Source organism: Gorilla gorilla, chromosome 5 (genome assembly GCF_029281585.2).
Source record: "Gorilla gorilla gorilla isolate KB3781 chromosome 5, NHGRI_mGorGor1-v2.1_pri, whole genome shotgun sequence".
In the NCBI taxonomy this organism is placed as follows: Eukaryota; Metazoa; Chordata; class Mammalia; order Primates; family Hominidae; genus Gorilla; species Gorilla gorilla.
Window position 1 is genome coordinate 77,718,174 of NC_073229.2, and position 22,541 is coordinate 77,740,714.

Sequence of the window (22,541 nt, forward strand, 5' to 3'; positions counted from 1 at the left end):
TAACCATTCTTTTCATAGAAGAGTTTGGAAACACTCTGTTTGTAAAGTCTGCAAGTGGATATTTGGACCTCTTTGACGATTTCGTTGGAAACGGGATTTCTTCATCTAATGCTAGACAGAAGAATTCTCAGTAACTTCCTTGGGTTGCCTGTGTTCAACTCGCAGAGTTCAACGTTCCTTTAGAGAGAGCAGATTTGAAACCCTCTTTTTGTGGAATTTCCAAGTGGACACTTCAAGCGCTTTGCGGCCAACGGTAGAAAAGGAAATATCTTCGTATAAAAACTGGAGACAATCATTCACAGAAACCACTAAGTGATGTGTTCGTTCCACTAACAGAGTTTAACCTTTCTTTTCATAGAGCAGTTTGGAAACACTGTGTTTGTAAAGTCTGCAAGTGGATATTTGGACCTCTTTGAGGATTTCGTTGGAAACGGGATTTCTTCATCTAATGCTAGACAGAAGAATTCTCAGTAACTTCTTTGGGTTGCCTGTGCTCAACTCGCAGAGTTCAACGTTCCTTTAGAGAGAGCAGATTTGAAACCGTCTTTTTGTGGAATTTCAATGTGGACATTTCAAGCGCTTTGGGGCCAACGGTGGAAAAAGAAATATCTTCGTATAAAAACTAGAGAGAATCATTCCCAGCAACCACTTTGTGATGAGTGCGTTCCACTCACAGAGTTTAACCTTTCTTTTCATAGAACAGTTTGGAAACACTCTGTTTGTAAAGTCTGCAAGTGGATATTTGGACCTCTTTGAGGATTTCGTTGGAAACGGGATTTCTTCATCAAACGCTAGACAGACGAATTCTCAGTAACTTCTTTGGGTTGTGTGTGTTCAACTCGCAGAGTTGAACCCTCCTTTAGACAGAGCAGATTTGAAACCCTCTTTCTGTGGAATTTCCCAGTGGACATTTCAAGCGCTTTGCGGCCAACGGTAGAAAAGTAAATATCTTCGTATAAAAACTGGAGACAATCATTCTCAGAAACCACTTAGTGATGTGCGCTTTCCACTCACCGAGTTTAACCTTTCTTTTCATAGAGCAGTTTGGAAACACTCTTTTTCTAAAGTCTGCATGCGGATATTTGGACCTCTTTGAGGATTTCGTTGGAAACGGGATTTCTTCATCTAATGCTAGACAGAAGAATTCTCCGTAACTTCTTTGGGTTGCCTGTGTCCAACTCACAGAGTTGAACGTTCCTTTAGACAGAGCAGATTTGAAACCCTCCTTCGGTGGAATTTGCATGTGGACATTTCAAGCGCTTTGTGGCCAACGGTATAAAAGGAAATATCTTCGTGTAAAAACTAGAGAGAATCATTCCCAGCAACCGCTTTGTGATGAGTGCATTCCACTCAGAGAGTTTAACCATTCTTTTCATAGAAGAGTTTGGAAACACTCTGTTTGTAAAGTCTGCAAGTGGATATTTGGACCTCTTTGACGATTTCGTTGGAAACGGGATTTCTTCATCTAATGCTAGACAGAAGAATTCTCAGTAACTTCCTTGGGTTGCCTGTGTTCAACTCGCAGAGTTCAACGTTCCTTTAGAGAGAGCAGATTTGAAACCCTCTTTTTGTGGAATTTCCAAGTGGACACTTCAAGCGCTTTGCGGCCAACGGTAGAAAAGGAAATATCTTCGTATAAAAACTGGAGACAATCATTCACAGAAACCACTAAGTGATGTGTGCGTTCCACTAACAGAGTTTAACCTTTCTTTTCATAGAGCAGTTTGGAAACACTCTGTTTGTAAAGTCTGCAAGTGGATATTTGGACCTCTTTGAGGATTTCGTTGGAAACGGGATTTCTTCATCTAATGCTAGACAGAAGAATTCTCAGTAACTTCTTTGGGTTGCCTGTGCTCAACTCACAGAGTTCAACGTTCCTTTAGAGAGAGCAGATTTGAAACCGTCTTTTTGTGGAATTTCAATGTGGACATTTCAAGCGCTTTGGGGCCAACGGTGGAAAAAGAAATATCTTCGTATAAAAACTAGAGAGAATCATTCCCAGCAACCACTTTCTGATGAGTGCGTTCCACTCACAGAGTTTAACCTTTCTTTTCATAGAACAGTTTGGAAACACTCTGTTTGTAAAGTCTGCAAGTGGATATTTGGACGTCTTTGAGGATTTCGTTGGAAACGGGATTTCTTCATCAAACGCTAGACAGACGAATTCTCAGTAACTTCTTTGGGTTGTGTGTGTTCAACTCGCAGAGTTGAACCCTCCTTTAGACAGAGCAGATTTGAAACCCTCTTTCTGTGGAATTTCCCAGTGGACATTTCAAGCGCTTTGCGGCCAACGGTAGAAAAGTAAATATCTTCGTATAAAAACTGGAGACAATCATTCTCAGAAACCACTTAGTGATGTGCGCTTTCCACTCACCGAGTTTAACCTTTCTTTTCATAGAGCAGTTTGGAAACACTCTTTTTCTAAAGTCTGCATGCGGATATTTGGACCTCTTTGAGGATTTCGTTGGAAACGGGATTTCTTCATCTAATGCTAGACAGAAGAATTCTCAGTAACTTCTTTGGGTTGCCTGTGTCCAACTCACAGAGTTGAACGTTCCTTTAGACAGAGCAGATTTGAAACCCTCTTTCGGTGGAATTTGCATGTGGACATTTCAAGCGCTTTGTGGCCAACGGTATAAAAGGAAATATCTTCGTGTAAAAACTAGAGAGAATCATTCCCAGCAACCGCTTTGTGATGAGTGCATTCCACTCAGAGAGTTTAACCATTCTTTTCATAGAAGAGTTTGGAAACACTCTGTTTGTAAAGTCTGCAAGTGGATATTTGGACCTCTTTGACGATTTCGTTGGAAACGGGATTTCTTCATCTAATGCTAGACAGAAGAATTCTCAGTAACTTCCTTGGGTTGCCTGTGTTCAACTCGCAGAGTTCAACGTTCCTTTAGAGAGAGCAGATTTGAAACCCTCTTTTTGTGGAATTTCCAAGTGGACACTTCAAGCGCTTTGCGGCCAACGGTAGAAAAGGAAATATCTTCGTCTAAAAACTGGAGACAATCATTCACAGAAACCACTAAGTGATGTGTGCGTTCCACTAACAGAGTTTAACCTTTCTTTTCATAGAGCAGTTTGGAAACACTCTGTTTGTAAAGTCTGCATGCGGATATTTGGACCTCTTTGAGGATTTCGTTGGAAACGGGATTTCTTCATCTAATGCTAGACAGAAGAATTCTCAGTAACTTCTTTGGGTTGCCTGTGCTCAACTCGCAGAGTTCAACGTTCCTTTAGAGAGAGCAGATTTGAAACCGTCTTTTTGTGGAATTTCAATGTGGACGTTTCAAGCGCTTTGGGGCCAACGGTGGAAAAAGAAATATCTTCGTATAAAAACTAGAGAGAATCATTCCCAGCAACCACTTTGTGATGAGTGCGTTCCACTCACAGAGTTTAACCTTTCTTTTCATAGAACAGTTTGGAAACACTCTGTTTGTAAAGTCTGCAAGTGGATATTTGGACCTCTTTGAGGATTTCGTTGGAAACGGGATTTCTTCATCAAACGCTAGACAGACGAATTCTCAGTAACTTCTTTGGGTTGTGTGTGTTCAACTCGCAGAGTTGAACCCTCCTTTAGACAGAGCAGATTAGAAACCCTCTTTCTGCGGAATTTCCCAGTGGACATTTCAAGCGCTTTGCGGCCAACGGTAGAAAAGTAAATATCTTCGTATAAAAACTGGAGACAATCATTCTCAGAAAGCACTTAGTGATGTGCGCTTTCCACTCACCGAGTTTAACCTTTCTTTTCATAGAGCAGTTTGGAAACACTCTTTTTCTAAAGTCTGCATGCGGATATTTGGACCTCTTTGAGGATTTCGTTGGAAACGGGATTTCTTCATCTAATGCTAGACAGAAGAATTCTCAGTAACTTCTTTGGGTTGCCTGTGTCCAACTCACAGAGTTGAACGTTCCTTTAGACAGAGCAGATTTGAAACCCTCCTTCGGTGGAATTTGCATGTGGACATTTCAACCGCTTTGTGGCCAATGGTATAAAAGGAAATATCTTCGTGTAAAAACTAGAGAGAATCATTCCCAGCAACCGCTTTGTGATGAGTGCATTCCACTCAGAGAGTTTAACCATTCTTTTCATAGAAGAGTTTGGAAACACTCTGTTTGTAAAGTCTGCAAGTGGATATTTGGACCTTTTTGACGATTTCGTTGGAAACGGGATTTCTTCATCTAATGCTAGACAGAAGAATTCTCAGTAACTTCCTTGGGTTGCCTGTGTTCAACTCGCAGAGTTCAACGTTCCTTTAGAGAGAGCAGATTTGAAACCCTCTTTTTGTGGAATTTCCAAGTGGACACTTCAAGCGCTTTGCGGCCAACGGTAGAAAAGGAAATATCTTCATATAAAAACTGGAGACAATCATTCACAGAAACCACTAAGTGATGTGTGCGTTCCACTAACAGAGTTTAACCTTTCTTTTCATAGAGCAGTTTGGAAACACTCTGTTTGTAAAGTCTGCAAGTGGATATTTGGACCTCTTTGAGGATTTCGTTGGAAACGGGATTTCTTCATCTAATGCTAGACAGAAGAATTCTCAGTAACTTCTTTGGGTTGCCTGTGCTCAACTCGCAGAGTTCAACGTTCCTTTAGAGAGAGCAGATTTGAAACCGTCTTTTTGTGGAATTTCAATGTGGACATTTCAAGCGCTTTGGGGCCAACGGTGGAAAAAGAAATATCTTCGTATAAAAACTAGAGAGAATCATTCCCAGCAACCACTTTCTGATGAGTGCGTTCCACTCACAGAGTTTAACCTTTCTTTTCATAGAACAGTTTGGAAACACTCTGTTTGTAAAGTCTGCAAGTGGATATTTGGACCTCTTTGAGGATTTCGTTGGAAACGGGATTTGTTCATCAAACGCTAGACAGACGAATTCTCAGTAACTTCTTTGGGTTGTGTGTGTTCAACTCGCAGAGTTGAACCCTCCTTTAGACAGAGCAGATTTGAAACCCTCTTTCTGTGGAATTTCCCAGTGGACATTTCAAGCGCTTTGCGGCCAACGGTAGAAAAGTAAATATCTTCGTATAAAAACTGGAGACAATCATTCTCAGAAACCACTTAGTGATGTGCGCTTTCCACTCACCGAGTTTAACCTTTCTTTTCATAGAGCAGTTTGGAAACACTCTTTTTCTAAAGTCTGCATGCGGATATTTGGACCTCTTTGAGGATTTCGTTGGAAACGGGATTTCTTCATCTAATGCTAGACAGAAGAATTCTCAGTAACTTCTTTGGGTTGCCTGTGTCCAACTCACAGAGTTGAACGTTCCTTTAGACAGAGCAGATTTGAAACCCTCCTTCGGTGGAATTTGCATGTGGACATTTCAACCGCTTTGTGGCCAACGGTATAAAAGGAAATATCTTCCTGTAAAAACTAGAGAGAATCATTCCCAGCAACCGCTTTGTGATGAGTGCATTCCACTCAGAGAGTTTAACCATTCTTTTCATAGAAGAGTTTGGAAACACTCTGTTTGTAAAGTCTGCAAGTGGATATTTGGACCTCTTTGACGATTTCGTTGGAAACGGGATTTCTTCATCTAATGCTAGACAGAAGAATTCTCAGTAACTTCCTTGGGTTGCCTGTGTTCAACTCGCAGAGTTCAACGTTCCTTTAGAGAGAGCAGATTTGAAACCCTCTTTTTGTGGAATTTCCAAGTGGACACTTCAAGCGCTTTGCGGCCAACGGTAGAAAAGGAAATATCTTCGTATAAAAACTGGAGACAATCATTCACAGAAACCACTAAGTGATGTGTGCGTTCCACTAACAGAGTTTAACCTTTCTTTTCATAGAGCAGTTTGGAAACACTCTGTTTGTAAAGTCTGCAAGTGGATATTTGGACCTCTTTGAGGATTTCGTTGGAAACGGGATTTCTTCATCTAATGCTAGACAGAAGAATTCTCAGTAACCTCTTTGGGTTGCCTGTGCTCAACTCGCAGTGTTCAACGTTCCTTTAGAGAGAGCAGATTTGAAACCGTCTTTTTGTGGAATTTCAATGTGGACATTTCAAGCGCTTTGGGGCCAACGGTGGAAAAAGAAATATCTTCGTATAAAAACTAGAGAGAATCATTCCCAGCAACCACTTTGTGATGAGTGCGTTCCACTCACAGAGTTTAACCTTTCTTTTCATAGAACAGTTTGGAATCACTCTGTTTGTAAAGTCTGCAAGTGGATATTTGGACCTCTTTGAGGATTTCGTTGGAAACGGGATTTCTTCATCAAACGCTAGACAGACGAATTCTCAGTAACTTCTTTGGGTTGTGTGTGTTCAACTCGCAGAGTTGAACCCTCCTTTAGACAGAGCAGATTTGAAACCCTCTTTCTGTGGAATTTCCCAGTGGACATTTCAAGCGCTTTGCGGCCAACGGTAGAAAAGTAAATATCTTCGTATAAAAACTGGAGACAATCATTCTCAGAAACCACTTAGTGATGTGCGCTTTCCACTCACCGAGTTTAACCTTTCTTTTCATAGAGCAGTTTGGAAACACTCTTTTTCTAAAGTCTGCATGCGGATATTTGGACCTCTTTGAGGATTTCGTTGGAAACGGGATTTCTTCATCTAATGCTAGACAGAAGAATTCTCAGTAACTTCTTTGGGTTGCCTGTGTCCAACTCACAGAGTTGAACGTTCCTTTAGACAGAGCAGATTTGAAACCCTCTTTCGGTGGAATTTGCATGTGGACATTTCAAGCGCTTTGTGGCCAACGGTATAAAAGGAAATATCTTCGTGTAAAAACTAGAGAGAATCATTCCCAGCAACCGCTTTGTGATGAGTGCATTCCACTCAGAGAGTTTAACCATTCTTTTCATAGAAGAGTTTGGAAACACTCTGTTTGTAAAGTCTGCAAGTGGATATTTGGACCTCTTTGACGATTTCGTTGGAAACGGGATTTCTTCATCTAATGCTAGACAGAAGAATTCTCAGTAACTTCCTTGGGTTGCCTGTGTTCAACTCGCAGAGTTCAACGTTCCTTTAGAGAGAGCAGATTTGAAACCCTCTTTTTGTGGAATTTCCAAGTGGACACTTCAAGCGCTTTGCGGCCAACGGTAGAAAAGGAAATATCTTCGTCTAAAAACTGGAGACAATCATTCACAGAAACCACTAAGTGATGTGTGCGTTCCACTAACAGAGTTTAACCTTTCTTTTCATAGAGCAGTTTGGAAACACTCTGTTTGTAAAGTCTGCAAGTGGATATTTGGACCTCTTTGAGGATTTCGTTGGAAACGGGATTTCTTCATCTAATGCTAGACAGAAGAATTCTCAGTAACTTCTTTGGGTTGCCTGTGCTCAACTCGCAGAGTTCAACGTTCCTTTAGAGAGAGCAGATTTGAAACCGTCTTTTTGTGGAATTTCAATGTGGACATTTCAAGCGCTTTGGGGCCAACGGTGGAAAAAGAAATATCTTCGTATAAAAACTAGAGAGAATCATTCCCAGCAACCACTTTGTGATGAGTGCGTTCCACTCACAGAGTTTAACCTTTCTTTTCATAGAACAGTTTGGAAACACTCTGTTTGTAAAGTCTGCAAGTGGATATTTGGACCTCTTTGAGGATTTCGTTGGAAACGGGATTTCTTCATCAAACGCTAGACAGACGAATTCTCAGTAACTTCTTTGGGTTGTGTGTGTTCAACTCGCAGAGTTGAACCCTCCTTTAGACAGAGCAGATTTGAAACCCTCTTTCTGTGGAATTTCCCAGTGGACATTTCAAGCGCTTTGCGGCCAACGGTAGAAAAGGAAATATCTTCGTATAAAAACTGGAGACAATCATTCTCAGAAACCACTTAGTGATGTGCGCTTTCCACTCACCGAGTTTAACCTTTCTTTTCATAGAGCAGTTTGGAAACACTCTTTTTCTAAAGTCTGCATGCGGATATTTGGACCTCTTTGAGGATTTCGTTGGAAACGGGATTTCTTCATCTAATGCTAGACAGAAGAATTCTCAGTAACTTCTTTGGGTTGCCTGTGTCCAACTCACAGAGTTGAACGTTCCTTTAGACAGAGCAGATTTGAAACCCTCTTTCGGTGGAATTTGCATGTGGACATTTCAAGCGCTTTGTGGCCAACTGTATAAAAGGAAATATCTTCGTGTAAAAACTAGAGAGAATCATTCCCAGCAACCGCTTTGTGATGAGTGCATTCCACTCAGAGAGTTTAACCATTCTTTTCATAGAAGAGTTTGGAAACACTCTGTTTGTAAAGTCTGCAAGTGGATATTTGGACCTCTTTGAGGATTTCGTTGGAAACGGGATTTCTTCATCTAATGCTAGACAGAAGAATTCTCAGTAACTTCCTTGGGTTGCCTGTGTTCAACTCGCAGAGTTCAACGTTCCTTTAGAGAGAGCAGATTTGAAACCCTCTTTTTGTGGAATTTCCAAGTGGACACTTCAAGCGCTTTGCGGCCAACAGTAGAAAAGGGAATATCTTCGTATAAAAACTGGAGACAATCATTCACAGAAACCACTAAGTGATGTGTGCGTTCCACTAACAGAGTTTAACCTTTCTTTTCATAGAGCAGTTTGGAAACACTGTGTTTGTAAAGTCTGCAAGTGGATATTTGGACCTCTTTGAGGATTTCGTTGGAAACGGGATTTCTTCATCTAATGCTAGACAGAAGAATTCTCAGTAACTTCTTTGGGTTGCCTGTGCTCAACTCGCAGAGTTCAACGTTCCTTTAGAGAGAGCAGATTTGAAACCGTCTTTTTGTGGAATTTCAATGTGGACATTTCAAGCGCTTTGGGGCCAACGGTGGAAAAAGAAATATCTTCGTATAAAAACTAGAGAGAATCATTCCCAGCAACCACTTTGTGATGAGTGCGTTCCACTCACAGAGTTTAACCTTTCTTTTCATAGAACAGTTTGGAAACACTCTGTTTGTAAAGTCTGCAAATGGATATTTGGACCTCTTTGAGGATTTCGTTGGAAACGGGATTTCTTCATCAAACGCTAGACAGACGAATTCTCAGTAACTTCTTTGGGTTGTGTGTGTTCAACTCGCAGAGTTGAACCCTCCTTTAGACAGAGCAGATTAGAAACCCTCTTTCTGTGGAATTTCCCAGTGGACATTTCAAGCGCTTTGCGGCCAACGGTAGAAAAGTAAATATCTTCATATAAAAACTGGAGACAATCATTCTCAGAAACCACTTAGTGATGTGCGCTTTCCACTCACCGAGTTTAACCTTTCTTTTCATAGAGCAGTTTGGAAACACTCTTTTTCTAAAGTCTGCATGCGGATATTTGGACCTCTTTGAGGATTTCGTTGGAAACGGGATTTCTTCATCTAATGCTAGACAGAAGAATTCTCAGTAACTTCTTTGGGTTGCCTGTGTCCAACTCACAGAGTTGAACGTTCCTTTAGACAGAGCAGATTTGAAACCCTCCTTCGGTGGAATTTGCATGTGGACATTTCAAGCGCTTTGTGGCCAACGGTATAAAAGGAAATATCTTCGTGTAAAAACTAGAGAGAATCATTCCCAGCAACCGCTTTGTGATGAGTGCATTCCACTCAGAGAGTTTAACCATTCTTTTCATAGAAGAGTTTGGAAACACTCTGTTTGTAAAGTCTGCAAGTGGATATTTGGACCTCTTTGACGATTTCGTTGGAAACGGGATTTCTTCATCTAATGCTAGACAGAAGAATTCTCAGTAACTTCCTTGGGTTGCCTGTGTTCAACTCGCAGAGGTCAACGTTCCTTTAGAGAGAGCAGATTTGAAACCTTCTTTTTGTGGAATTTCCAAGTGGACACTTCAAGCGCATTGCGGCCAACGGTAGAAAAGGAAATATCTTCGTATAAAAACTGGAGACAATCATTCACAGAAACCACTAAGTGATGTGTGCGTTCCACTAACAGAGTTTAACCTTTCTTTTCATAGAGCAGTTTGGAAACACTCTGTTTGTAAAGTCTGCAAGTGGATATTTGGACCTCTTTGAGGATTTCGTTGGAAACGGGATTTCTTCATCTAATGCTAGACAGAAGAATTCTCAGTAACTTCTTTGGGTTGCCTGTGCTCAACTCGCAGAGTTCAACGTTCCTTTAGAGAGAGCAGATTTGAAACCGTCTTTTTGTGGAATTTCAATGTGGACATTTCAAGCACTTTGGGGCCAACGGTGGAAAAGTAAATATCTTCGTATAAAAACTGGAGACAATCATTCTCAGAAAGCACTTAGTGATGTGCGCTTTCCACTCACCGAGTTTAACCTTTCTTTTCATAGAGCAGTTTGGAAACACTCTTTTTCTAAAGTCTGCATGCGGATATTTGGACCTCTTTGAGGATTTCGTTGGAAACGGGATTTCTTCATCTAATGCTAGACAGAAGAATTCTCAGTAACTTCTTTGGGTTGCCTGTGTCCAACTCACAGAGTTGAACGTTCCTTTAGACAGAGCAGATTTGAAACCCTCCTTCGGTGGAATTTGCATGTGGACATTTCAACCGCTTTGTGGCCAACGGTATAAAAGGAAATATCTTCGTGTAAAAACTAGAGAGAATCATTCCCAGCAACCGCTTTGTGATGAGTGCATTCCACTCAGAGAGTTTAACCATTCTTTTCATAGAAGAGTTTGGAAACACTCTGTTTGTAAAGTCTGCAAGTGGATATTTGGACCTCTTTGACGATTTCGTTGGAAACGGGATTTCTTCATCTAATGCTAGACAGAAGAATTCTCAGTAACTTCCTTGGGTTGCCTTTGTTCAACTCGCAGAGTTCAACGTTCCTTTAGAGAGAGCAGATTTGAAACCCTCTTTTTGTGGAATTTCCAAGTGGACACTTCAAGCGCTTTGCGGCCAACGGTAGAAAAGGAAATATCTTCGTATAAAAACTGGAGACAATCATTCACAGAAACCACTAAGTGATGTGTGCGTTCCACTAACAGAGTTTAACCTTTCTTTTCATAGAGCAGTTTGGAAACACTCTGTTTGTAAAGTCTGCAAGTGGATATTTGGACCTCTTTGAGGATTTCGTTGGAAACGGGATTTCTTCATCTAATGCTAGACAGAAGAATTCTCAGTAACCTCTTTGGGTTGCCTGTGCTCAACTCGCAGTGTTCAACGTTCCTTTAGAGAGAGCAGATTTGAAACCGTCTTTTTGTGGAATTTCAATGTGGACATTTCAAGCGCTTTGGGGCCAACGGTGGAAAAAAAAATATCTTCGTATAAAAACTAGAGAGAATCATTCCCAGCAACCACTTTGTGATGAGTGCGTTCCACTCACAGAGTTTAACCTTTCTTTTCATAGAACAGTTTGGAATCACTCTGTTTGTAAAGTCTGCAAGTGGATATTTGGACCTCTTTGAGGATTTCGTTGGAAACGGGATTTCTTCATCAAACGCTAGACAGACGAATTCTCAGTAACTTCTTTGGGTTGTGTGTGTTCAACTCGCAGAGTTGAACCCTCCTTTAGACAGAGCAGATTTGAAACCCTCTTTCTGTGGAATTTCCCAGTGGACATTTCAAGCGCTTTGCGGCCAACGGTAGAAAAGGAAATATCTTCGTATAAAAACTGGAGACAATCATTCTCAGAAACCACTTAGTGATGTGCGCTTTCCACTCACCGAGTTTAACCTTTCTTTTCATAGAGCAGTTTGGAAACACTCTTTTTCTAAAGTCTGCATGCGGATATTTGGACCTCTTTGAGGATTTCGTTGGAAACGGGATTTCTTCATCTAATGCTAGACAGAAGAATTCTCAGTAACTTCTTTGGGTTGCCTGTGTCCAACTCACAGAGTTGAACGTTCCTTTAGACAGAGCAGATTTGAAACCCTCTTTCGGTGGAATTTGCATGTGGACATTTCAAGCGCTTTGTGGCCAACGGTATAAAAGGAAATATCTTCGTGTAAAAACTAGAGAGAATCATTCCCAGCAACCGCTTTGTGATGAGTGCATTCCACTCAGAGAGTTTAACCATTCTTTTCATAGAAGAGTTTGGAAACACTCTGTTTGTAAAGTCTGCAAGTGGATATTTGGACCTCTTTGACGATTTCGTTGGAAACGGGATTTCTTCATCTAATGCTAGACAGAAGAATTCTCAGTAACTTCCTTGGGTTGCCTGTGTTCAACTCGCAGAGTTCAACGTTCCTTTAGAGAGAGCAGAATTGAAACCCTCTTTTTGTGGAATTTCCAAGTGGACACTTCAAGCGCTTTGCGGCCAACGGTAGAAAAGGAAATATCTTCGTCTAAAAACTGGAGACAATCATTCACAGAAACCACTAAGTGATGTGTGCGTTCCACTAACAGAGTTTAACCTTTCTTTTCATAGAGCAGTTTGGAAACACTCTGTTTGTAAAGTCTGCAAGTGGATATTTGGACCTCTTTGAGGATTTCGTTGGAAACGGGATTTCTTCATCTAATGCTAGACAGAAGAATTCTCAGTAACTTCTTTGGGTTGCCTGTGCTCAACTCGCAGAGTTCAACGTTCCTTTAGAGAGAGCAGATTTGAAACCGTCTTTTTGTGGAATTTCAATGTGGACATTTCAAGCGCTTTGGGGCCAACGGTGGAAAAAGAAATATCTTCGTATAAAAACTAGAGAGAATCATTCCCAGCAACCACTTTGTGATGAGTGCGTTCCACTCACAGAGTTTAACCTTTCTTTTCATAGAGCAGTTTGGAAACACTCTTTTTCTAAAGTCTGCATGCGGATATTTGGACCTCTTTGAGGATTTCGTTGGAAACGGGATTTCTTCATCTAATGCTAGACAGAAGAATTCTCAGTAACTTCTTTGGGTTGCCTGTGTCCAACTCACAGAGTTGAACGTTCCTTTAGACAGAGCAGGTTTGAAACCCTCCTTCGGTTGAATTTGCATGTGGACATTTCAAGCGCTTTGTGGCCAACGGTATAAAAGGAAATATCTTCGTGTAAAAACTAGAGAGAATCATTCCCAGCAACCGCTTTGTGATGAGTGCATTCCACTCAGAGAGTTTAACCGTTCTTTTCATAGAAGAGTTTGGAAACACTCTGTTTGTAAAGTCTGAAAGTGGATATTTGGACCTCTTTGACGATTTCGTTGGAAACGGGATTTCTTCATCTAATGCTAGACAGAAGAATTCTCAGTAACTTCCTTGGGTTGCCTGTGTTCAACTCGCAGAGTTCAACTTTCCTTTAGAGAGAGCAGATTTGAAACCCTCTTTTTGTGGAATTTCCAAGTGGACACTTCAAGCGCTTTGCGGCCAACGGTAGAAAAGGAAATATCTTCGTATAAAAACTGGAGACAATCATTCACAGAAACCACTAAGTGATGTGTGCGTTCCACTAACAGAGTTTAACCTTTCTTTTCATAGAACAGTTTGGAATCACTCTGTTTGTAAAGTCTGCAAGTGGATATTTGGACCTCTTTGAGGATTTCGTTGGAAACGGGATTTCTTCATCAAACGCTAGACAGACGAATTCTCAGTAACTTCTTTGGGTTGTGTGTGTTCAACTCGCAGAGTTGAACCCTCCTTTAGACAGAGCAGATTTGAAACCCTCTTTCTGTGGAATTTCCCAGTCGACATTTCAAGCGCTTTGCGGCCAACGGTAGAAAAGTAAATATCTTCGTATAAAAACTGGAGACAATCATTCTCAGAAACCACTTAGTGATGTGCGCTTTCCACTCACCGAGTTTAACCTTTCTCATCATAGAGCAGTTTGGAAACACTCTTTTTCTAAAGTCTGCATGCGGATATTTGGACCTCTTTGAGGATTTCGTTGGAAACGGGATTTCTTCATCTAATGCTAGACAGAAGAATTCTCAGTAACTTCTTTGGGTTGCCTGTGTCCAACTCACAGAGTTGAACGTTCCTTTAGACAGAGCAGATTTGAAACCCTCTTTCGGTGGAATTTGCATGTGGACATTTCAAGCGCTTTGTGGCCAACGGTAGAAAAGGAAATATCTTCGTGTAAAAACTAGAGAGAATCATTCCCAGCAACCGCTTTGTGATGAGTGCATTCCACTCAGAGAGTTTAACCATTCTTTTCATAGAAGAGTTTGGAAACACTCTGTTTGTAAAGTCTGCAAGTGGATATTTGGACCTCTTTGACGATTTCGTTGGAAACGGGATTTCTTCATCTAATGCTAGACAGAAGAATTCTCAGTAACTTCCTTGGGTTGCCTGTGTTCAACTCGCAGAGTTCAACGTTCCTTTAGAGAGAGCAGATTTGAAACCCTCTTTTTGTGGAATTTCCAAGTGGACACTTCAAGCGCTTTGCGGCCAACGGTAGAAAAGGAAATATCTTCGTCTAAAAACTGGAGACAATCATTCACAGAAACCACTAAGTGATGTGTGCGTTCCACTAACAGAGTTTAACCTTTCTTTTCATAGAGCAGTTTGGAAACACTCTGTTTGTAAAGTCTGCAAGTGGATATTTGGACCTCTTTGAGGATTTCGTTGGAAACGGGATTTCTTCATCTAATGCTAGACAGAAGAATTCTCAGTAACTTCTTTGGGTTGCCTGTGCTCAACTCGCAGAGTTCAACGTTCCTTTAGAGAGAGCAGATTTGAAACCGTCTTTTTGTGGAATTTCAATGTGGACATTTCAAGCGCTTTGGGGCCAACGGTGGAAAAAGAAATATCTTCGTATAAAAACTAGAGAGAATCATTCCCAGCAACCACTTTGTGATGAGTGCGTTCCACTCACAGAGTTTAACCTTTCTTTTCATAGAACAGTTTGGAAACACTCTGTTTGTAAAGTCTGCAAGTGGATATTTGGACCTCTTTGAGGATTTCGTTGGAAACGGGATTTCTTCATCAAACGCTAGACAGACGAATTCTCAGTAACTTCTTTGGGTTGTGTGTGTTCAACTCGCAGAGTTGAACCCTCCTTTAGACAGAGCAGATTAGAAACCCTCTTTCTGTGGAATTTCCCAGTGGACATTTCAAGCGCTTTGCGGCCAACGGTAGAAAAGTAAATATCTTCGTATAAAAACTGGAGACAATCATTCTCAGAAACCACTTAGTGATGTGCGCTTTCCACTCACCGAGTTTAACCTTTCTTTTCATAGAGCAGTTTGGAAACACTCTTTTTCTAAAGTCTGCATGCGGATATTTGGACCTCTTTGAGGATTTCGTTGGAAACGGGATTTCTTCATCTAATGCTAGACAGAAGAATTCTCAGTAACTTCTTTGGGTTGCCTGTGTCCAACTCACAGAGTTGAACGTTCCTTTAGACAGAGCAGATTTGAAACCCTCCTTCGGTGGAATTTGCATGTGGACATTTCAACCGCTTTGTGGCCAACGGTATAAAAGGAAATATCTTCGTGTAAAAACTAGAGAGAATCATTCCCAGCAACCGCTTTGTGATGAGTGCATTCCACTCAGAGAGTTTAACCATTCTTTTCATAGAAGAGTTTGGAAACACTCTGTTTGTAAAGTCTGCAAGTGGATATTTGGACCTCTTTGACGATTTCGTTGGAAACGGGATTTCTTCATCTAATGCTAGACAGAAGAATTCTCAGTAACTTCCTTGGGTTGCCTGTGTTCAACTCACAGAGTTCAACGTTCCTTTAGAGAGAGCAGATTTGAAACCCTCTTTTTGTGGAATTTCCAAGTGGACACTTCAAGCGCTTTGCGGCCAACGGTAGAAAAGGAAATATCTTCGTATAAAAACTGGAGACAATCATTCACAGAAACCACTAAGTGATGTGTGCGTTCCACTAACAGAGTTTAACCTTTCTTTTCATAGAGCAGTTTGGAAACACTCTGTTTGTAAAGTCTGCAAGTGGATATTTGGACCTCTTTGAGGATTTCGTTGGAAAAGGAATTTCTTCATCTAATGCTAGACAGAAGAATTCTCAGTAACCTCTTTGGGTTGCCTGTGCTCAACTCGCAGAGTTCAACGTTCCTTTAGAGAGAGCAGATTTGAAACCGTCTTTTTGTGGAATTTCAATGTGGACATTTCAAGCGCTTTGGGGCCAACGGTGGAAAAAGAAATATCTTCGTATAAAAACTAGAGAGAATCATTACCAGCAACCACTTTGTGATGAGTGCGTTCCACTCACAGAGTTTAACCTTTCTTTTCATAGAACAGTTTGGAATCACTCTGTTTGTAAAGTCTGCAAGTGGATATTTGGACCTCTTTGAGGATTTCGTTGGAAACGGGATTTCTTCATCAAACGCTAGACAGACGAATTCTCAGTAACTTCTTTGGGTTGTGTGTGTTCAACTCGCAGAGTTGAACCCTCCTTTAGACAGAGCAGATTTGAAACCCTCTTTCTGTGGAATTTCCCAGTGGACATTTCAAGCGCTTTGCGGCCAAAGGTAGAAAAGTAAATATCTTCGTATAAAAACTGGAGACAATCATTCTCAGAAACCACTTAGTGATGTGCGCTTTCCACTCACCGAGTTTAACCTTTCTCATCATAGAGCAGTTTGGAAACACTCTTTTTCTAAAGTCTGCATGCGGATATTTGGACCTCTTTGAGGATTTCGTTGGAAACGGGATTTCTTCATCTAATGCTAGACAGAAGAATTCTCAGTAACTTCTTTGGGTTGCCTGTGTCCAACTCACAGAGTTGAACGTTCCTTTAGACAGAGCAGATTTGAAACCCTCTTTCGGTGGAATTTGCATGTGGACATTTCAAGCGCTTTGTGGCCAACGGTATAAAAGGAAATATCTTCGTGTAAAAACTAGAGAGAATCATTCCCAGCAACCGCTTTGTGATGAGTGCATTCCACTCAGAGAGTTTAACCATTCTTTTCATAGAAGAGTTTGGAAACACTCTGTTTGTAAAGTCTGCAAGTGGATATTTGGACCTCTTTGACGATTTCGTTGGAAACGGGATTTCTTCATCTAATGCTAGACAGAAGAATTCTCAGTAACTTCCTTGGGTTGCCTGTGTTCAACTCGCAGAGTTCAACGTTCCTTTAGAGAGAGCAGATTTGAAACCCTCTTTTTGTGGAATTTCCAAGTGGACACTTCAAGCGCTTTGCGGCCAACGGTAGAAAAGGAAATATCTTCGTCTAAAAACTGGAGACAATCATTCACAGAAACCACTAAGTGATGTGTGCGTTCCACTAACAGAGTTTAACCTTTCTTTTCATAGAGCAGTTTGGAAACACTCTGTTTGTAAAGTCTGCAAGTGGATATTTGGACCTCTTTGAGGATTTCGTTGGAAACGGGATTTCTTCATCTAATGCTAGACAGAAGAATTCTCAGTAACTTCTTGGTGTTGCCTGTGCTCAACTCGCACAGTTCAACGTTCCTTTAGAGAGAGCAGATTTGAAACCGTCTTTTTGTGGAATTTCAATGTGGACATTTCAAGCGCTTTGGGGCCAACGGTGGAAAAAGAAATATCTTCGTATAAAAACTAGAGAGAATCATTCCCAGCAACCACTTTGTGATGAGTGCGTTCCACTCACAGAGTTTAACCTTTCTTTTCATAGAACAGTTTGGAAACACTCTGTTTGTAAAGTCTGCAAGTGGATATTTGGACCTCTTTGAGGATTTCGTTGGAAACGGGATTTCTTCATCAAACGCTAGACAGACGAATTCTCAGTAACTTCTTTGGGTTGTGTGTGTTCAACTCGCAGAGTTGAACCCTCCTTTAGACAGAGCAGATTTGAAACCCTCTTTCTGTGGAATTTCCCAGTGGACATTTCAAGCGCTTTGCGGCCAACGGTAGAAAAGTAAATATCTTTGTATAAAAACTGGAGACAATCATTCTCAGAAACCAGTTAGTGATGTGCGCTTTCCACTCACCGAGTTTAACCTTTCTTTTCATAGAGCAGTTTGGAAACACTCTTTTTCTAAAGTCTGCATTCGGATATTTGGACCTCTTTGAGGATTTCGTTGGAAACGGGATTTCTTCATCTAATGCTAGACAGAAGAATTCTCAGTAACTTCTTTGGGTTGCCTGTGTCCAACTCACAGAGTTGAACGTTCCTTTAGACAGAGCAGATTTGAAACCCTCCTTCGGTGGAATTTGCATGTGGACATTTCAAGCGCTTTGTGGCCAACGGTATAAAAGGAAATATCTTCGTGTAAAAACTAGAGAGAATCATTCCCAGCAACCGCTTTGTGATGAGTGCATTCCACTCAGAGAGTTTAACCATTCTATTCATAGAAGAGTTTGGAAACACTCTGTTTGTAAAGTCTGCAAGTGGATATTTGGACCTCTTTGACGATTTCGTTGGAAACGGGATTTCTTCATCTAATGCTAGACAGAAGAATTCTCAGTAACTTCCTTGGGTTGCCTGTGTTCAACTCGCAGAGTTCAACGTTCCTTTAGAGAGAGCAGATTTGAAACCCTCTTTTTGTGGAATTTCCAAGTGGACACTTCAAGCGCTTTGCGGCCAACGGTAGAAAAGGAAATATCTTCATATAAAAACTGGAGACAATCATTCACAGAAACCACTAAGTGATGTGTGCGTTCCACTAACAGAGTTTAACCTTTCTTTTCATAGAGCAGTTTGGAAACACTCTGTTTGTAAAGTCTGCAAGTGGATATTTGGACCTCTTTGAGGATTTCGTTGGAAACGGGATTTCTTCATCTAATGCTAGACAGAAGAATTCTCAGTAACTTCTTTGGGTTGCCTGTGCTCAACTCGCAGAGTTCAACGTTCCTTTAGAGAGAGCAGATTTGAAACCGTCTTTTTGTGGAATTTCAATGTGGACATTTCAAGCGCTTTGGGGCCAACGGTGGAAAAAGAAATATCTTCGTATAAAAACTAGAGAGAATCATTCCCAGCAACCACTTTGTGATGAGTGCGTTCCACTCACAGAGTTTAACCTTTCTTTTCATAGAACAGTTTGGAAACACTCTGTTTGTAAAGTCTGCAAGTGGATATTTGGACCTCTTTGAGGATTTCGTTGGAAACGGGATTTCTTCATCAAACGCTAGACAGACGAATTCTCAGTAACTTCTTTGGGTTGTGTGTGTTCAACTCGCAGAGTTGAACCCTCCTTTAGACAGAGCAGATTTGAAACCCTCTTTCTGTGGAATTTCCCAGTGGACATTTCAAGCGCTTTGCGGCCAACGGTAGAAAAGTAAATATCTTCGTATAAAAACTGGAGACAATCATTCTCAGAAACCACTTAGTGATGTGCGCTTTCCACTCACCGAGTTTAACCTTTCTTTTCATAGAGCAGTTTGGAAACACTCTTTTTCTAAAGTCTGCATGCGGATATTTGGACCTCTTTGAGGATTTCGTTGGAAACGGGATTTCTTCATCTAATGCTAGACAGAAGAATTCTCAGTAACTTCTTTGGGTTGCCTGTGTCCAACTCACAGAGTTGAACGTTCCTTTAGACAGAGCAGATTTGAAACCCTCTTTCGGTGGAATTTGCATGTGGACATTTCAAGCGCTTTGTGGCCAACGGTATAAAAGGAAATATCTTCGTGTAAAAACTAGAGAGAATCATTCCCAGCAACCGCTTTGTGATGAGTGCATTCCACTCAGAGAGTTTAACCATTCTTTTCATAGAAGAGTTTGGAAACACTCTGTTTGTAAAGTCTGCAAGTGGATATTTGGACCTCTTTGACGATTTCGTTGGAAACGGGATTTCTTCATCTAATGCTAGACAGAAGAATTCTCAGTAACTTCCTTGGGTTGCCTGTGTTCAACTCACAGAGTTCAACGTTCCTTTAGAGAGAGCAGATTTGAAACCCTCTTTTTGTGGAATTTCCAAGTGGACACTTCAAGCGCTTTGCGGCCAACGGTAGAAAAGGAAATATCTTCGTCTAAAAACTGGAGACAATCATTCACAGAAACCACTAAGTGATGTGTGCGTTCCACTAACAGAGTTTAACCTTTCTTTTCATAGAGCAGTTTGGAAACACTCTGTTTGTAAAGTCTGCAAGTGGATATTTGGACCTCTTTGAGGATTTCGTTGGAAACGGGATTTCTTCATCTAATGCTAGACAGAAGAATTCTCAGTAACTTCTTTGGGTTGCCTGTGCTCAACTCGCAGAGTTCAACGTTCCTTTAGAGAGAGCAGATTTGAAACCGTCTTTTTGTGGAATTTCAATGTGGACATTTCAAGCGCTTTGGGGCCAACGGTGGAAAAAGAAATATCTTCGTATAAAAACTAGAGAGAATCATTCCCAGCAACCACTTTGTGATGAGTGCGTTCCACTCACAGAGTTTAACCTTTCTTTTCATAGAACAGTTTGGAAACACTCTGTTTGTAAAGTCTGCAAGTGGATATTTGGACCTCTTTGAGGATTTCGTTGGAAACGGGATTTCTTCATCAAACGCTAGACAGACGAATTCTCAGTAACTTCTTTGGGTTGTGTGTGTTCAACTCGCAGAGTTGAACCCTCCTTTAGACAGAGCAGATTTGAAACCCTCTTTCTGTGGAATTTCCCAGTGGACATTTCAAGCGCTTTGCGGCCAACGGTAGAAAAGTAAATATCTTCGTATAAAAACTGGAGACAATCATTCTCAGAAACCACTTAGTGATGTGCGCTTTCCACTCACCGAGTTTAACCTTTCTTTTCATAGAGCAGTTTGGAAACACTCTTTTTCTAAAGTCTGCATGCGGATATTTGGACCTCTTTGAGGATTTCGTTGGAAACGGGATTTCTTCATCTAATGCTAGACAGAAGAATTCTCAGTAACTTCTTTGGGTTGCCTGTGTCCAACTCACAGAGTTGAACGTTCCTTTAGACAGAGCAGATTTGAAACCCTCCTTCGGTGGAATTTGCATGTGGACATTTCAAGCGCTTTGTGGCCAACGGTAGAAAAGGAAATATCTTCGTGTAAAAACTAGAGAGAATCATTCCCAGCAACCGCTTTGTGATGAGTGCATTCCACTCAGAGAGTTTAACCATTCTTTTCACAGAAGAGTTTGGAAACACTCTGTTTGTAAAGTCTGCAATTGGATATTTGGACCTCTTTGACGATTTCGTTGGAAACGGGATTTCTTCATCTAATGCTAGACAGAAGAATTCTCAGTAACTTCCTTGGGTTGCCTGTGTTCAACTCGCAGAGTTCAACGTTCCTTTAGAGAGAGCAGATTTGAAACCCTCTTTTTGTGGAATTTCCAAGTGGACACTTCAAGCGCTTTGCGGCCAACGGTAGAAAAGGAAATATCTTCGTCTAAAAACTGGAGACAATCATTCACAGAAACCACTAAGTGGTGTGTGCGTTCCACTAACAGAGTTTAACCTTTCTTTTCATAGAGCAGTTTGGAAACACTCTGTTTGTAAAGTCTGCAAGTGGATATTTGGACCTCTTTGAGGATTTCGTTGGAAACGGGATTTCTTCATCTAATGCTAGACAGAAGAATTCTCAGTAACTTCTTTGGGTTGCCTGTGCTCAACTCGCAGAGTTCAACGTTCCTTTAGAGAGAGCAGATTTGAAACCGTCTTTTTGTGGAATTTCAATGTGGACATTTCAAGCGCTTTGGGGCCAACGGTGGAAAAAGAAATATCTTCGTATAAAAACTAGAGAGAATCATTCCCAGCAACCACTTTGTGATGAGTGCGTTCCACTCACAGAGTTTAACCTTTCTTTTCATAGAACAGTTTGGAAACACTCTGTTTGTAAAGTCTGCAAGTGGATATTTGGACCTCTTTGAGGATTTCGTTGGAAACGGGATTTCTTCATCAAACGCTAGACAGACGAATTCTCAGTAACTTCTTTGGGTTGTGTGTGTTCAACTCGCAGAGTTGAACCCTCCTTTAGACAGAGCAGATTTGAAACCCTCTTTCTGTGGAATTTCCCAGTGGACATTTCAAGCGCTTTGCGGCCAACGGTAGAAAAGTAAATATCTTCGTATAAAAACTGGAGACAATCATTCTCAGAAACCACTTAGTGATGTGCGCTTTCCACTCACCGAGTTTAACCTTTCTTTTCATAGAGCAGTTTGGAAACACTCTTTTTCTAAAGTCTGCATGCGGATATTTGGACCTCTTTGAGGATTTCGTTGGAAACGGGATTTCTTCATCTAATGCAAGACAGAAGAATTCTCAGTAACTTCTTTGGGTTGCCTGTGTCCAACTCACAGAGTTGAACGTTCCTTTAGACAGAGCAGATTTGAAACCCTCCTTCGGTGGAATTTGCATGTGGACATTTCAAGCGCTTTGTGGCCAACGTTAGAAAAGGAAATATCTTCGTGTAAAAACTAGAGAGAATCATTCCCAGCAACCGCTTTGTGATGAGTGCATTCCACTCAGAGAGTTTAACCATTCTTTTCATAGAAGAGTTTGGAAACACTCTGTTTGTAAAGTCTGCAATTGGATATTTGGACCTCTTTGACGATTTCGTTGGAAACGGGATTTCTTCATCTAATGCTAGACAGAAGAATTCTCAGTAACTTCCTTGGGTTGCCTGTGTTCAACTCGCAGAGTTCAACGTTCCTTTAGAGAGAGCAGATTTGAAACCCTCTTTTTGTGGAATTTCCAAGTGGACACTTCAAGCGCTTTGCGGCCAACGGTAGAAAAGGAAATATCTTCGTCTAAAAACTGGAGACAATCATTCACAGAAACCAGTAAGTGGTGTGTGCGTTCCACTAACAGAGTTTAACCTTTCTTTTCATAGAGCAGTTTGGAAACACTCTGTTTGTAAAGTCTGCAAGTGGATATTTGGACCTCTTTGAGGATTTCGTTGGAAACGGGATTTCT